The sequence below is a fragment of the Podarcis filfolensis genome, assembly GCF_964270895.1.
Source record: "Podarcis filfolensis genome assembly, chromosome: 4".
NCBI lineage: Eukaryota > Metazoa > Chordata > Lepidosauria > Squamata > Lacertidae > Podarcis > Podarcis filfolensis.
In genome coordinates, this window is record NC_139607.1 from 93,155,415 (window position 1) to 93,174,168 (window position 18,754).

An 18,754-nucleotide genomic window follows, 5' to 3' on the forward strand; every position below is an offset into this window, starting at 1 on the left:
AGTTCGCCTGTCTTCCCAAGTGAGGTGTAATTTTTTTTGGAGACACCATTGATGGAATTTTTGAGGACCAAAGGCTTCTTACACCTGATCTATAGCATCTCCAGTTAAAAGCATCTTAAATGGAGTGGAGACAATATTGGGCAAGACTAACTTTCCCTAACCTGGTTTTACACTGCAACTCCCATCATCCCAGACTACTGGCCAGGTTGACTGAGGCTGATGGGAGTTGTAGTGCAAAAAATCTGTAGGATATCAGGTTGGGAAGGCTGGGCTCATTGGACCAGTGGTCTGATTTCAGACACAGGAACTTGGGATTTGGAACATCCTGGAGTCATATTCAAAATGGAAGACATATTAGAGTCCTTCACTTCACTGTTCCTCTCAAATCCTTCTGCTTCATGCACATTTTTTTTAAAAAAATCATGTTGTAAGAAAATTTCTCGTAAGAGAAACAAACCCTATCCATATGGTTGTCATGAAAATTATCTTAAATGTGGAGACAAGAAAGTACTCTTCGACAAGCAAGACAATTACTCTAAAACATCAGAATCAGTCAAGTGCATAATGAATGGAAGGGAAAGTAGTTTAACATTTTGTTAGACAAATGCCTTATTGACCGCAGCCACAGATGCTGCGGCAACTGTTGTGGTGACTCTGTCAGAACCGGACTTTAAAGTCAATTCACGAGGGACTGATTCTTCTCTGATTGGCCAGCTGTTTCAAGGCTGTCAGTTCTCATGAAGTGTAAAGTTCTGGGATGATCTGGGAAGCAGAAATGCTTTTGCATACTAGTTGCTGGAAACTTCAGGATGGATGATTGCTCTTGTGTTGGGGTCCTACTTGACGGTTCCCCGGAGGCAACTGGTTGGCCACTGTAAGAATAGGGTACTAGACTAAATGGTTACCTGGCCTTTTCCAGCAGGCTCTTCTTATGTTTTTATGTCAACACCGCCACCACCACAAAAGGTGAACCATAAGCCCTGATATATTTGTTTATGTTTTGACCCCCCCCTCCAAAGAGCTAATGGTGCGATACATGTTGTTGTTGTTTAGTCATTTAGTCGTGTCCGACTCTTCGTGACCCCATGGGCCAGAGCACGCCAGGCACTCCTGTCTTCCGCTGCCTCCCGCAGTTTGGTCAAACCCATGCTAGTAGCTTCAAGAACACTATCCAACCATCTCGTCCTCTGTCGTCCCCTTCTCCTTGTGCCCTCAATCTTTCCCAACATCAGGGTCTTTTCCAGGGAGTCTTCTCTTCTCATGAGGTGGCCAAAGTATTGGAGCCTCAGCTTCAGGATCTGTCCTTCCAGTGAGCACTCAGGGCCGATTTCCTTCAGAATGGATAGGTTTGATCTTCTTGCAGTCCGTGGGACTCTCAAGAGTCTCCTCCAGCACCATAATTCAAAAGCATCAATTCTTCGGCAATCAGCCTTCTTTATGGTCCAGCTCTCACTTCCATACATCACTACTGGGAAAATCATAGCTTTAGCTATACGGCCCTTTGTCGGCAAGGTGATGTCTCTGCTTTTTAAGATGCTGTCTAGGTTTGTCATTGCTTGGTTTCTCATTGCCATACATACCCACCCACTTCCAGATGAGCCTGAGAGGATGTACATACCTACCAAGTGTCCTGGAAAAAAATGGGACATCCTGTTTTTTCACACAATATTGCAGTGGCCATTTTGGGTGCCATGCTCTTGCCCCCCAAAAGGGCTTTTGAGGGGGTTGAGAGTGTGGCATAAGTCACGTGACTCACCCAGGAGCATTTCCCGGAAGCAGTGCATCCTGATTTTGGCTCTGGAAAAGTTGGATAGTATGGAAGTAACTAGCCTGAGCTCACCCAGTAAGCTTTGCAGCCATGCAGATATTTTAATCCAGCTCTTCCCCCTTGAAGACTAGTCCATCCTTCACTAACGTGATGCCCTCCAGATGGTTTGGACCGCACTGTTATTGTGCGTACTTTCATGCTAATCGACCTTCAACTTTATTAGCTGGAAGCAATGTATAAATGCAGGTATTAGTACGCTTAGTTTTGGAAGAAGAGTCAATGGAAGGTTGAATCTGACTGTGATAAAAGATGGTATGGATGAGGTGAAAAGACAATGCAAGGCATGACCAAGCCCTCCAGGCTGCAATCCTTCTTCTGAAAAGAGCTGTGATTCAGAGTGACAGAGAACAAGGACAGAGCTGCGCTGCCCTTGAGCTGGTAGGGGTTGCAGGAATCCAAGAAATTCTGTAGAGCATCAGGTTGGCAAAGGCTGTGCTAGCCAGAAACTACTAGGTCTTATATTGTTTGGCTCCTGGAGACCCTACTGGGGTGGAAAGGTAGGAGAGATGGGAGTGGTGGGAAGAGAGAGAGAGGGTGGGGGGAGAGAGAGAGAGAGAGAGAGAGAGAGAGAGAGAGAGAGAGTGAACACTTATTGAAGCAGAATTGCTTCTTGGTGGGCCAAGGTCCCCTCATCCTTCTTCTCCAGGTTGTTGAGATTCAGCCATAACTTCATGTCCTCTGTGATGTATTGCCTCCTGAGTGAGATAGCTCACCATTGTACATCCCTTTTGTGGCAAATTCCTCTCTCTCTCTCTTTCTCCATGTGTTAAGGTTAGGGATGGGGAAGAAATACAACCCTGTTCACGTTCAACAGCAAACCTATCAAATCCACTCTTTCCACAACAAGGCATAAAGGCTAGCTGCCAACCTCTGCTTTAGCCTATGTGGCTCATATAGGCTGATTGGTCCCGCCGTTTGACATTGTATTTTGTGTGTGTGGCATAACTGTGCTCCTGGTCAGACTCACTGTGGTCAGTGTGTCTTTGGCTTCTTTCCTTAGATACCTCTTCGCCTTACAAAAACTCCTTCAGAGAATATTGCAAATCATGAGAGCACCTGGTCATAGCTTGTCGTTGTTGTTAATGGACACCTGAGCTGGACTGGCATGGGATAACAGTGGCAGCTGGGAAGCACCTGTAATAACTGGCAAGCGAAATGCCTACCTACTGATATGGCATCTGCCTGAGGAAGGCAAGCAAAGGTCAGTTCATTTTGTATCTCGGTGATTTAGCACTTCTCCAGGAAGACTGACACCGGGAAAGTGAGACAGAATGAAAAGCGCTCATCCAGGGAGCATCTTCCAGTGATTACAAAGTAGGCAAAAGGGTCAGGCAGCCCAGTGGCTGCAAGGAATACAGCACAACTCAGAAGTGCATAGTGAATCACAAAGTCAAATGTGAGGCACTGACAGAACTGCAAACCGCCCAGGAAAAGAAACATCTGGGTGATTTTTTATTATTATTTTTTGGGGGGGAGTGGACGGTTATTGCCCAAGGAGCAGAATAAAACTGTGATGTTCAGCAATTAACCAGGGCATGAGCCCCAAAACACACATTCCACTTGTTACTCCCAGCCAGTGCAATTCAGAGGCATGTGGTTCATCTACCTCAGTATTGTCTACACTAACTGACAGCAACTCTCCAGAGTTTCAGATGGTTTGAGTTCAATCAGAACTTGGATTAGCTGTGAAATAAGTTGAACTATTCACCATTTAAGAATAAAAACCTAGACCGTATTTCTGAAAATGTCGGATGTTTGATACATTTCCCTCAACAAAACAGAAATGCACTATTTCTAATGCAAACTGTATGTGGCAGATGTTCAATCGCAGGTATATCCCATAATTTTGCCATGAATGCAGAGCTGTCCACATAAAATTTCCCCATGTTGAGGCTGAGACCCCACAGCAGCGAGTTCCCTATGAAAGTGAGGTTGTCTTCTCCAACTCCATTCAATGTTGATTGGCATCAGCCACAATTTCTCCTCTTGTCAAAGATGCATCGTGCCAATTACCGAAGATGATGTGCCGTTGCTTAAAAACTGATTACAAATTGCTTCTGACTGATTGGCAGAATAATGAAGTGGAGGGGGAGATATCTGGGAACGAGAGCTGGGCACATGGAGCATCATCTCATGCCAGTGGGTTCTGCAGATGCTATTTATCCAAAGTTGCTTTGAGCACTGACTCATCACAGGATGGGTGACTCGAAACAGGTTCAGCTAGATGGTTCAGCCTTGCTACTTCCCTGCATCACTGATCTGCAAATCTAGACTTTCACTGTGACATAAGCATCCCTCCATCAGTGTGGAGATTCCTGCTCTGCCCCACTGTATGTGTGGGTGGGTGTGCTGCTAATGGTGTCTCCAAAGCCATGACTCTGTCCCTGCCCCCTAAAGAATTCTGGGAGTTATATGGTGCTGGGAGTTAATAAGAGACCACTAGAGACCTCATAGAGCTACAACTCTCATAATGGTTTAACACTCAATCCTTCTTCCCGGGGAATTCTGGGAATTCTAACTCTGGGGAGAGAACTCTCTGCGCCCTTAACAAACTACAGCTCCCAGAATTCTGTGGGGGAAGCCATGGCTGGAGGCAGGAGGACCGCCTGCTGAGGGCCTGAAGGACCCTGCCCTTGCCTCTCTCCACCTGGCTTGGCTTAGGGCTTGGCAGGCTTCACAAGGACTGCAGCTGCTTTTAAATTGTTTTTAATTTTTATCTGCGTTGTCTTAAATGAGACCATCTTGCCTGTGAGTCCTGGACGACCTGCACCCTGCCTTGCTGGCCCTTTCCCACCTGGCCTGGGAGAGTGGAGTGTGGACTGATTCCAGCTACAAAAGCTGAAGTTTTACAGGGGGTTGAGAGAGCTGTTGCTGTTATTGATACTATTGTTGTATCTTTAGTTTCAGATCTTATGATTTACGTGGAAATGGTTTCCATTTGGTTGTGTGCTTTTTGATGTGTTTTATTTATTTATTACTTTGGTTATGTTTGTAATTATGTAAATCTTGTCATGTTGTAAGCCGCCTTGAGTATAGTTTCAACTATGGAAAGGTGACATTGAAATAAAATTATAATGGTGATGATGGTGACTGCTTAAAGTGGCATCGTGGATGTCAGGGAATCAGGAGCAGGAGCACTGGGGAGAGAGGAATTGGAGAGCGAAGGGGAAGAATCCGAGGGCAGCGTAGGGGAGTATGACAGTGGCCCGAGAGATTCCATGAGCTTTTCCAGCGAATCAGAAGATTCCCAGAAGGGGGCGCCGATGGTCAGGGCAAGGGGGGTCCCAGGGGGGACGCACCAGAAACAAGGAGCCAGAGGGGAACCCCAAAGCAGCAGTGGAGGATCGGGACCAGTTTCCCCACCAGAGCGTAGTGGGGGGGAAGAGTCACATGTGTCAGGGCCAGCGTCTCCTCCAGAGAGGGAGTCAGGGCTGACCACGCCTCCATCGGAGAGTGAGGGAACGGAAGGGAGGTCAGTTGCAGCTAGCCCCCCCGAAGGGGGAAGCAGTGACAGCAGCAGTGAAACGGTCAGGAGGAAAGCTGCTGGCTGGGCGCGCGCGCCAAGTTCAAATGTGCAGGCGCGCGGGACAGCAGGAGACCCGGATGGGGAACCAGCTCCTAAAGCCCGCCGGAGGGAGGGAGAAGGCTCAGGGGAATCAGCGTCAGAGGAGGCTAGAAAGGGCGAGACCCCGGCAGGCAGGCGGACCCAGAGGAGGAAAGAGCAGTGGAAAAGGTGGAGCAAGGCTAGAATCTTAAATTGGTGTCAAGGGGGAGGAGACTCAGACGGAGCATCAGCGGTCTAACGGTTGAGACGTAGAGCTGCGCGCTGCGGCTCTGGAAGTGAAACTGAACTTCAATAAAGACTTTTGTACTTAACAACGAAGCAGCGTTGGTCCTTTGTGAGCTGGGACCTAGGATAGCTCTGACAGTAGTGCATTAAACAAATGGTGTGAATGTGGCCTAGGTCTCATACACATTTGTGGGTGAGTGATACGGAGAAGGTCAAAAGTCTACAATGAATTAAGGTCTGGGATTCTCTCCCAGGACATCCTGCGTGCAAATTATCTGTTAATAATCCTCTTATATCTTCAAACCTCTTTAATTTCAGCTCATGATCTATTTCTTTATAAGATACCCAGTCATTTCTCATATTTGTTTTTTTCGTGGAGATCACCTCCAGTGGAGAAAGCTGCTATGGTGTTTTTTGTTATACTATTTTTTTATATTTTCCCTGTTCTTCATACACTGCTTTCCTTACTACATGATTCAAAAAAGCTTTATGAAGTTTAACCTCACATACCACAAATATGCATGCCAAGCGAATCCAGAGGAAAACCTGGACACGCAAATCACATGCATCGTGTGAGGGCACAGTGCCCCAAAATGTGTGCCTTTTAGAGTCATGATCTCACATGAGAGAGCCCACAAAACAGGATGTTCAGTTGAGGGGAATGCAACTTTCTACCTAAGAACTCAGAGATCTAAGAACTAGGGTTGGTAATATTTAGTTGTGCCTTGTGTTGGTTTGTTCATCCAGTATCATCCACTACCACAGCTATCTTCAAACCAAGGGCTTCAGGCTCCAGGAAAGGAGATTCCAACTAAACATCAGGAAGAATTTCTGTCAGTAAGAGATGTTCAACCGTCTCCCTCGGGAGGTTGTGGACTCTCCTTCCTTGGAGGTTATTAAGCAGAGGTTGGATGGCCATCTGTCATGGATACTTTAGCTGAGATTCCTGCATTGCAGGGGGTTGGACTAGATGACCCTTGGGGTACCTTCCAAATCTACAATTCTATGATTGTATGATTCAAAAGAGCTTTGCCTGAGCATCATGAATCAATGTAGACAATACTGCTCTAGGTGATCCTAAAGGTAAAGGTAAAGGGACCCCTGTCGAGTCATGGCCGACTCTGGGGTTGCGGCGCTCATCTCGCTTTATTGGCCGAGGGAGCCGGTGTACAGCTTCCGGATCATGTGGCCAGCATGACTAAGCTGCTTCTGGCGAACCAGAGCAGCGCACGGAAACGCCGTTTACCTTCCCGCCGGAGTGGTACCTATTTATCTACTTGCACTTGACATGCTTTCTAACTGCTAGGTTGGCAGGAGCAGGGACCGAACAATGGGAGCTCACCCCGTCGCGGGGATTTGAACCGCTGACCTTCTGATCGGCAAGCCCAAGGCTCTGTGGTTTAACCCACAGCACCACCTGCATCAGTATAAATCAGGGGTGGAGAACATTTGCCACCAATTGTCAAATTGCCATTCCCATGATCTCTGGCCATTGGTCATGCTGGCTGGGGCTGATGGCAGTTGTGGTCCCGCAACATCTAGAGAGCCACAGATTCCGCAGCCTTGTAGAATGGCATCATTTTATGTCCACATGAATGAGATGCCTGCCTTGTGCACCAAAGCTTAGATCTCATTCTTTCAGCTGCTACCATTCATTTAATGACACTGAAATGAAACAAAAGGTGAAAAGCAGAACTGAGAACTCCGTCTGTATAAAACTCTGTGAACCGAAACTAATGATGCTTCCCCCCTTCTTCACTGCCACCTCCACTCCAAGCATCACCTCTGTTATTTTTATATTCAGAAACCAAGGAGGAGGAACGATATGGAGATGTTCCCTGCTTATTTCAGTAATGTTTAACAAGCAACACTGACAGCGCTCTCTGAATATTACACACGTACACAGCTGCTCTCCTCTGCCAGCTAACCAATCGCCAACACATCTCGCCCTAATTTAATCTCAGATGTATAGCTATTTCAGCTACTGCCTCCATCTTTCAACTCCAGACTTCTTGCATTCAGCATCCGGTAACCTGAGCCAATCCTGTACAGTGGTACCTCTGGTTGTGAACGGGATCTGTTCTGGAGGCCCATTCACAACATGAAAAGAGCGCAACCTGAAGTGCCGTATCTGCGCAGGTGCGCTGCGCAATTTGGTGCTTGTGCACAGGTGTGAAGCATGATTTAGTGCTTGTGCACATGCGCGAGTGGTGAAACCCGGAAGTAACCCTTTCCAATACTTCTGGGTTGCCGCGGGACATAGCCTGAAAGAACGTAACATGAAGCAAATGTAACATGAGGTATGACAGTACAGCTATCCTGACCCGCTATCCTGACAAGAAACATAAGAGCCTGCTGGATCAGGCCAATGGCCCATCTAGCCCAGCATCCATTTAGTCCAGGAACCATCCAGACACTTGTCAGCAGAGGCAGTTTTAGGGTAGCATGACCGCTTCAGCCACACTGAGCACTGTGCTGCAAGGGAACACTGCAACGATGGTGTGGAACAGAGCATGAGAGGTTGGGGCTGCTGAATTTTAGCTTCACACAAGGCACCACTGAAAGTCTACCACTGCTGTGGGAAACCCTCAAGGGGGACCCGAGCAGTACTCTCCCTTCCCATGGTTCCCAGAAACTGGTACTCAGAATACTCTCTCCAGATGTTGAGGCAGACTGTGGCCATCGTGGCAAGCAGCTCTTGACAGATGTGTTCTCCATTAATTTGTGCAGTCCTGTTTTGAAGCCATCTAAGTTGGTGACCATCACTGCCTCACAGTTTAGCTACACATTGATTTCCATTGACTTAGAGTGTGATGTATGGTATAGAGCCTCTTGGGCTTGCCAGTTGGAAGGTCGGAGGTTCACTTCCATGTGACGGGGTGAGCTCCCGTTGCTCTGTCCCAGCTTCTGCCAACCTAGCAGTTCAAAAGCACACCAGTGCAAGTAGATCAATAGGTACCGCTGCGGAAGGAAGGTAAACTTTTACCCCGAGCCCCACCTTCAGCTGTGCCACTATAAACTCCTCCACTACCTCTCTTTGTAATGTGCACCATGTTTTGGGGTGCTTTGCCTGCGCTGGCACAGAAACCCCATTAAAAATCTGGGACTGTTCACTTTAGTTCTCGACCAAGGGAATAGAACCCATTTCTTTGTGATTTACAACACAGTACTGAGCAAGTGCCGAGTCTGTAGAGATATTTGTCTTTCGGAATGTCAATAATCACACTGTTTAATTTCCTTAATGAGAGATTCTCGTGGCTTTACGGGCCTTGGAGAGTTTGGGCTGGCATAGACTCAGGCTGACATAGACTCTGCCAGGAGTCTTTTAAGGCACACCATGTTGTCAGAGCAAGTCAGTACACAGAGAAGAATGTAATTACTAGAGCTTTGATGGGAGATAAGAGGTCAGATCTGAGAGAAGAGCTCCTCATTTTCTTGTCGGAGGTTGATGTAACTTTGCAAAATGTACCCTTTCTTCTCTTTCCCCAAACACTCGCAGGCCTAAGATGTGAATTATAATGAGGAATGGCAAGCATGCATGCATGGCAAGGGAGAGGTGGGAAGTTCATTCAAGATTGTCTTCAAAAACACAGAGTTACCGATTTTGAGTCCTGTTTTTATTTCATTTGGACTTTGAGCTGGTTTACATGTTTGAAATCTGCAATTTCAAACACACATCCTTGTGTGCAGGGCTTTTTTAAAGGGGGAACTCGAAGGAACTCAGTTCTGGCACCTCTCAGGCAGGCACCATTGTCGTTATGAGAGAACAAGGGTGGCATCTGTGGTGAGTTTTGGAACCTTTCAAAAAATAGCACTGCTTCTGTGGAAGTGTGCAAGCTCAATAGCAGGCTTGCAGCCCAACAGGGACTGGGTGCTGTCCCTGGCTACCTAAACATCTACCTCTGCATTGGAAGTGGGCACACACTTGTCAGGATATGCATGGTTGCAGCAGTCTGAGAAAATGTCGCGGTAGTTGTGCAAACCTTATAACTAACAAGAGCAGTGGGTTAGTGCTTTTTACCAAGAAAAATAGGTGCTGGAACTCAGCAAGAAGTTGTTACAATAAGAACAACAACAAAACAACAACAACAACAACAACAACAATAATAATAATAAATTTTATTTATATCCCGCCCTCCCCAGCCGAAGCCGGGCTCAGGGCGGCTAACAACAATAAAATAATGCAACATTCTAAAATCATTTCATTATAAAATTAATTCAAATCAAATTGATGGCAACCATTGGGCTAGACTTCTGTGAAGATTGCCAAAGGAGGGAGTCAGGCTGTGCCCTGACCAAAGGCCTGGTGGAACAGCTCTGTCTTGCAGGCCCTGCGGAAAGATGTCAAGTCCCGCAGGGCCCTAGTCTCTTGTGACAGAGCGTTCCACCAGATCGGAGCCACAGCTGAAAAAGCCCTGGCTCTAGTTGAGGCCAGCCTAACCTCTCTGTGGCCTGGGACCTTCAAAATGTTTTTGTTTGAAGACCGTAAGTTCCTCTGTGGGACATACCAGGAGAGACGGTCCCGTAGGTACGATGGTCCTAGGCCGTATAGGGCTTTAAAGGTTAGTCGCTGGCTGATTCGGGGCAGCCCTGAACAGACACCGGTTTGACAACAGCCTGCAGAGGTGCCAAAAATGATGACAAGCTGTCTTCCTAGTTGAGTGGGGGCGGGGGGTCGCCCCTGGTTCTGGTGCAGGTCAAATAAATGTAACCAGAAGGGTGATTGTGCAAATGCACCTCTGTGTAACAGTAGAAAGATTAAAGGTAAAGGAGCCCTGGATGGTTAAGTCCACTCAAACATGACTATGGGGTTGTGGCGCTCATCTTGCTTTCAGGCCGAGGGAGCCGGCGTTTGTCCACAGACAGCTTGCCGGGTCATGTGGCCAGCAGGACTAAACCGCTTCTGGCACAACGGGACACCATCACGGAAACCAGAGCACACGGAAACGCTGTTTACCTTTCTGCCACAGCGGTACCTATTTATCTACTTGTGCTGGTGTGCTTTCGAAATGCTAGGTTGGCAGGAGCTGGGACAGAGCAATGGGAGCTCACCCCCCCCCCCCCGCCGCGGGGATTCGAACTGCCGATCTTCTGATTAGCAAGCCCAAGAGGCTCAGTGGTTTAGACCACAGTGCCACCCGCCTCCCTGCAACAGTAGAGGCCTGGCTGGAATGCTTAAAAACTGCTGCCGCTACACAGGAGATGCTCCACCACTGAACTATGGCCACTCTCCATGGTACTGAATCTTGTACCTCTGCTGGCTAGTCAGTGTAGACCATACTGAGTTAGATGGATCAATGGGTCTGATTCAGTATAAGCCAGCTTTTCACATTCCAGCCTGGTGTCAGCCCTTCACACTCCTGGAGACACTTGCATGAGTTTTACTGCCGAGAGGAAGTGCCCTTAAAAAGAAAAGGGCACATTTATAATTGCCATGTCACTGTCAAACTAAATCCTAATAGTGTTCTGCCAGCCAGCAGAATATGCAGTATGCATATCCTATGCATAAAAGCAACGATTCCTTTTTAGAAAATGCCACAGACTTCCAGCCCAGGTTATTTCCCACAGGGAGCAGAGAGAATGCCATTTTAACTCCAGCTCACTTAATGACTTTTGTCACTATGCAAATCTGGCAGACATCTGAAGTGCTTCACATTGCTTCTCTCTTGAACACGGACAAATACAATTGTCTAATGCAACAATACCAGTTTTAATTATATTCCACATGGTGAAATGAAATCTCTTTTTTGAGCCACGGTATGCATTTTAAATAAAAAGAAGATACCCGAAAGAACGTATTGGGGGGTCAGAATTGGAGTTGTTTTTCATCAGCGTCTGAAAGGAAGTTGTTTCATTACTGTACCCAATAATGTGAGAAAGCTTTTTTTTTTTAAAATAAATAAATACAGGATATCAGTGGCTCAGGGAGGCAGTAATTCAGAACAATATCCCAGAGGCAGATTTTGGATTCAACTCGCAAATTAGTGAAAACTGTAATTTATGGGTGATTAGCGGTATATCACCGTTTGTGGCATTTCTGATTTCAATGCAAAACACAAATCTATGGAAGAGGAGAACAAGCTGACCCAAGTACAACCAGGAGTCACAGGTCATAGTGCACTTCGCTAGTAACCTAAGAAGAGCTTGCTAGATCTGGCAAATGGTCCACCTTTTCCAGCATCCTGTGGCCAACCAGATCCCCAGAGGAAACCCACAATCCCAAATTCAAGAGCAGGAACACTTATGCCCCACAAATAACCCAGAGAAACATTTTAAATAAAAGCACACATTCTACTCATGTGAAAACACCAGGCAGGCCCCACAAATAACCCAGAGATGCGTTTTAAATAAAAGGACACATTCTACTCATGTAAAAACCTCCTGATTCCTGGACTGTCCGTGGGCCAGATTTAGAAAGCGATTGGGCCGGATCCAGCCCCCGGGCTTTGTTTGCTACCCATGGCTTAGAGTGTCAAAGGGAGCGAAAGAATGTGAGTGGGTGTAAGAGATAACAACAACAACAACAACTGGCGTTCTCAAGCTTCTAGCACCTTTTGTGCTGCTCTTCCATATCACGGTTCTATTCCAGTATCTTTGTTTTCATGTTTTTCTTTTAATTTGTTTTCTTGTGATTTCAATGACGTGCAAGCCAGCCTTGAACCTCTCGAAGGGCAGGTTATGAATAAATAGCGTAAGTAGGTAAACAGATTCTACTACCCTAGAAGGGTCGAGATGAGCGTCAAAGAGATGCTTACCTTGATGTAAAATTTGCTTTCCCCACTCACTGGGAACCTCCTCCCTTCCTGCTGTATTATTTATCAAGACATTTCTCCGCTAGCATTGCAAGGGCCAGCTCAGCACTCGAGGTCTTCATTGCTATTCAGCAGGGGTGGGGAGCCTGTGGCCCTCTGGATGTTGTGGGGCTCAAACTCTTCACAGCTCAGCTGCCATGGCCAACAGGAAGGAATGATAGGAATGGAAGTCTGACAATATTCATAGGGCCACAGGGTTCCCACCCTTGCTTTATAGCATGGTAGCAGAGGCACCAACTTGTGCAGAAGATTTTTTTGGGGAGGAGAATGACATATGTGTGACATCTAGTTATCTCCCGCTTGGACTACTGCAATGCGCTCTAACATGGGGCTACCTTGGAAGGTGACGCAGAAACTGCAATTAACCCAGAATGCGGCAGCCAGACTGGTGACTGGGAGTGGCCGCCGAGACCACATAACACCAGTCCTGAGAGATCTGCATTGGCTCCCAGTACGTTTCCGAGCACAATTCAAAGTGTTGGTGCTGACCTTCAAAGCCCTAAACGGCCTCGGTCCTGTATACCTGAAGGAGCTTCTCCACCCCCATCGTTCAGCCCGGAAACTGAGATCCAGCGCCGAGGGCCTTCTGGCGGTTCCCTCATTGCGAGAAGTGAGGTTACAGGGAACCAGACAGAGGGCCTTCTCAGTAGTGGCGCCCGCCCTGTGGAACACCCTCCCTTCAGATGTGAAGGAAATAAGCAGCTATCTAATTTTTAAAAGACATCTGAAGGCAGACCTGTTTAGGGAAGTTTTTAATATTTAATGCTGTATTGTTTTTAACACTTGATTGGGAGCTGTCCAGAGTGGCTGGGGAAACTCAGCCAGATGAGCAGGGTATAAATAATAAATTATTATTATTATTATTATTATCGGGATGCCACATGTACCATGCCAGAATGTTGAGAGGAGCCAGGGGGTGGAGCCAAACAGGGCAGCAGTGGGCTTCAATGGCTGGTGGATCCTTCTCTCTCGTGTCCTCCTGCTGCTGCTGCGGCCACTTCCCCTGGCTTTCCATTACATGACCAGCACTGCCAGAACTGCCAGCCATGGAAGCCATGCCATGCTTCTGCAGGGAGGTGGGACTGATTCGGATGGTCCGCCCCCACCACTTAATGGATCCAAATGGTTTCCAGAGAGTGATAGGGGATGTTTTATCCCATGTTGATGGCCTTTCAGCTGATTCCCTGGTGGCCCACTAGAATGTGGAGTTAACCAGGACTATTGACTGTCTGGCTCCAAAGCACCCTCTCCAATTGCATGGGGTCCGGACAGCCCTGTGGTTTTCCCCGGAGCTGAGGGCAATGAAACAATCGCTGAGATGGCTACAGCACCAGTAGTGGAAAACTCACTCTGAATCTGACTGGACATGGGTTAGAGCTCAACGTTGAGCCTACCAAATGGCGATGGCAAAGAGGACCTTCTTCACCGTCTCTATTGCATCTGCAGAAAACAGCAGCAGGAGACTCTTTCAGGTTGTTTGCAATTTAACGGAACCACTGCACCATCAGGGCCCGGTAAGGGCCCAAGATCTCCTACAATGAGGAGAGGAGCCGGCCACTGAAACTGTGCCACACTTGGCTCTGTACTTGGCCTCCTCTGACACAGTTGCCAGGACTCACAAACTGTTGTGCTTAAGTCTTGCTTTGGGCTTCCCATATGGGCTGACTGCTGTGTTAATAGGATGTTGGACTAAATGGGCCATGGGCCAGTAGGAATCTTCTTATGTTCATACATGGGCTTAAGTCATTCATAGGCAAACTCAGCCCTCCAGATGTTTTGGGACTACAATTCCCATCATCCCTGACCACTGGTCCTGTGAGCTAGGGATCATGGGAGTTGTAGGCCAAAAACATCTGGAGGGCCGAGTTTGCCTATGTCTGGCTTAAGTTAACAGGAGAGCATACTGCAGTTGAATATTAGGAGACCGTTAATGTTGATAACTGTTTGACAGTGGACCCAATTCTCTAGAAGCATGGTAGGCTTTTCCACAGTGAAGGTCTTCAAGCAGAAGCTGAATAGTCATCTGTTGATTATAAAGCACGCATCCCCAACCTTCGGCCCTCTAGATGTTTTGGACTACAATTCCCATCATCCCTGACCACCGGTCCTGTTAGCTAGGGATCATGGGAGTTGTAGGCCAAAACATCTGGAGGGCTGCAGGTTGGGGCTGCCTGCAATAAAGGGAGGAGGATTTCATGTCTTTAAGCTGTTATCAGGTTTCACCTAAAGTGAAAGTCAAGGCTATTACAGAGGTTTCACCCAGGTGAAATATCAGAGGAATTTTAAGAAGTTAAAAAGCAATCTGATAAGACTTGAACATCTTTAAGGCGGTGGGTGGGTGTACATCTCTGCCTCATTTGGGATCAAGAGGGTAATTCAATGCAAAGAAAAGAAGTTCTAAAAGGTTGGTAAGCACTGCTCGCCATTTATCAGAGTTTCTGAATCTTGTTCAAGGCTTTAAAACTGACATACAGATAAATCTGATATATAAATAAGTCTGTATATATGTTCATACACACACCTTTCTATTCCCCTCCTCTAATTCCTCTTGCAAAAGGCTGGCAATAATTAACATTTGGTGATGAAAAAGGCATCACTCCGGAGCTCAGATATATTCCTTTCATGTTTTATCTATTGTTGGCCTGGGTGATGTATTATTTATATACCCGGAATGAAAGGTTAGCAGTGAAATTACTGATTGTAACGTATGAGCACAGAAGGTCAACAGCAAAATCTGAACGCTGGGTGCATAATCTTTTGGTTGACCCAGTCAAAGCAACTTACTTAATGAGCCTGGATGGAAACTCAGAATTAATGCAGCCACTGTGCATTTTAATTCTCTCTCTTTCATCACGGTTGGCACGCTGTAAAAATGTTCATGTGGCAATATTACTATGTTACAAGCCAGAGGATGGATGACAGATAAAGTCCAGGACCACAACAACAGTCACCAAAAGCTAGACTGGACTTCCCAGCATCCTTTGCAAAACACAATGATAAATGAATCATAGCTGTTGGTTGGATGGAGTGTTCTCATCTATATTTCACCAAGAGAGTTCTGACTATCTGAAAGGCCATATATTATTGAAAACATCGTTTTTATAGCATCGGCGGCAGCAAGAAAGCTAAGTGGGGGAAAAGAAGCTACTGGTAATTCAAACACCTTTGAATTTTAACTTCTAAGAAATACAGGGGGAGTATTTCATAACAAAGACACATATACAGTCCAGATTGTATGGCACTTGTGATGCCTTTGGTTATTGGTTGAGGCTTTGTGATGGCACGCAATGCTCAAGGAATTAATCAGCTTGCAGTAAAGATTCTGTGGGGGAAGGAAAAGCAGTCAGTTTGTCTGAGATTAATGCCTCTCAAAGGCTAATAATAATAATAATAATAATAATAATAATAATAATAATAATAAAATTGTATTTATATCCCGCTCTCCCCAGCTGAAGCCGGGCTCAGAGCGGCTAACAAGAGTAAAATATACAACATTCTAAAATCATTTCATTATAAAATCAGTTCAAATCAGATTAATGGCAACCATTGGACTAGAGTTCTGTGAGGATTGCCAAAGGAGGGGGTCAGACTGTGCCTTGGCCAAAGGCCTGGTGGAACAGCTCTGTCTTGCAGGCCCTGGGAAATGTTCCTAGGGTGTAAGGAATCTAACAGACAGGGACCCACGTAACAAAGAGCAGGAAGGAACGGTGCCAGCTAAGTAACGAACCGATAATTTGCTGTATTTGCTATACTACCATATCACATACTGCAGTTATGCCATTGCTGACTCAACAAAGCAAAGCAGCAATAGTGGATAAAGAAGGGGAACTGTTGCACAAGTAGAAGGCAGCTCATGCGCTTGAACTTTCTGTTTGCCCCATCTCCCTCTGCAGGCCCCAGAGAGCTTCCCCAGTGGGGCTGGAAGGGAGGTCTGCTGAACTGTGGGCTATGTTATACAGGGTTGCCTGAAACTGGGTGGAGGTGAAGGGGTCTAGCTCAGCGATAGAGCACATACTTTAGGTTGCAGCCAATGTTAGTCCTACTCTGGGTATACCCACTGAGGTTAATGAACACGATTAACTTTGTCCTGCTGGTCACATGACCGTGGGTGGCGCTGTGGGTTAAACCGCAGAGCCTACTACTTGCTGATCAGAAGGTCGGCGGTTCGAATCCCCGTGTCAGGGTGAGCTCCCGTTGCTCGGTCCCTGCTCCTGCCAACCTAGCAGTTTGAAAGCACGTCAAAGTGTAAGTAGATAAGTAGGTACTGCAACGGCGTTTCCGTGCGCTGCTCTGGTTCGCCAGAAGCGGCTTAGTCATGCTGGCCACATGACCTGGAAGCTGCACGCCGGCTCCCTCGGCCAATAAAGCAAGATGAGTGCCACAACCCGAGTCGGCCATGACTGGACCTAATGGTCAGGGGTCCCTTTACCTTTACTTTTTAACTTAAGTCTATTACTTTCAGTGGGTCTACTCTGAGTAAAAACCCCAGCCACCTAAAGACGCTTTTTTTGCAGGGGAACTTCAGAGGAGGAGAAGGGGAACAGAAAGATGACTGCACAAGGTGTCCATTGGATGCAACCTTTTGCCGGCAAAAGCACTGTGCGTTTGGGATATAGCTCTGTGATATATTCCCCCAAATTTTATAAAGGCCTTGCTGTAAAGTAACAGGACATGAACTTAAAGTGGAAAATGTGGTGTTCAGTAAAACTGTGACATATCCCTGGTTTTTATCCACAGACCAGACCCTCAAGAGGAGGGGTGTGTGCATATTCTGAGGTCTTTTTTTGCGTAGACCTACATTCCAGCAATGGGGCTTTTTGAGCCTGCAAAAGCCCTCTCGGCTTACAAAGGATCAAAAGCCCTTCCCTCTTTGAAATTGGTTTGTCACCATCCCAGCTTGCGCACACTGACTCCAATCCATCAAGCTCCGCCAATTTGGAAACCTGAACCTGCCGAGGTCAGTTTCCTCCCTACCCTTTGCAGGGCCCGTAGCCGAAGACCCCCCAAAGTTTGCAAAGCTTTCGTCTTCGGCAGCTCCTCGACAGCCTGTGCATGAAAGCAGAAATCTGATAATTAGCCAGCGGAGACAGGAAAGGGGTGTGGCCACCGGCAGCTGACTCATACCCTGGAGGTTGCGGGAGACTTAATGCTTCTAATTCTCAGGGGTGGTAATTATCTGGAAATAGACTGAAAGGCGGCTATTTTTGGAAATGTCAATTTTCTGGATTTATTGGAATTGAAGCACTCTTGTATCCACAGCCTCCAGTGGGACCGAGCAGCACTTTTGAAGGTTCAAGCCGTAGTCACAGGTGCTGGGGGAATTAGCTTGGAAAGTGCCCTCAGAAGCAATACCATTCTCCTCTTCCCCTTGGCCATTGCTTGGCACTGCAGGCATTGATTGGGTCCAATTAATGGGGCTGCTTCCCCGTGCCTCTTCTTTCCTGGCGTTTTCCTATGGCTGCCGCTCTTTAACCCTTAGAGCACCTGACAGCCTCAAGACCGAGCTCAGGTTGCAGTTGGTCGAATCCGGCAAGAAGCCAAGGTGGTTCTTTCCCCTTGAAACAGTCCAGAAAATGGAAGAGTAATGAAATCCCCTCTATACAAGATTGGATCCAAAAGCTAACAGAATATGCCGAATTAGATGGTCTATCAGAAAAAATAAAGAATAAATCAAAACAGGAATTTGTTTCAAAATGGGAGGTTTTCAAAGAATATCTGAAAAATACAGTAGTTTAAATTCTGTTGCAGCATTCGAGGAACTTCAGTAATAGTTGCAAGCTAGATATACAAAATTAGAAAAATTAAGAAGAAGTTTAATTATGATAAAAGTGTGTATTGGCAATAAGTATTATGAAATCGAAATATGGAATAGACGGGAGGTCGGGTAAGAAAATTATGTGTCTATAGTTATTCCTGTGTGTAATTTGATATTTGTGTTTTTTCTTTTTTCTTGTTGTATCAATAAAAAATCTTAAAAAAAGAAGAAACAGTCCAGTTTTGAGTGCCCACTTAAAATGCCTCCTAGCACAGCAGTTTGCCATGTGTAGGAGAAGACGGAGTTAGGACTACAGGAAGGTGTGTCTTTTAGTGGCTGATGACCTGTGTTACATGCAGGGCTGGATTTAGTTTTGATGAGGCCCTAAAACAAATCAATACAGAATTACCACTTCCCCAGCGGCACAAAACATTTGCTAAAAGAAAGGAGGCAGAGCAGTCTATCCTCACATCTCTAAGTCTCCAGGGAGATCAGACGTCTGCAGTGTATTTCAACGACAAAAAACCAAATAGAGATATTTAGCCACTAACTAAATCCCTAAGCTACTG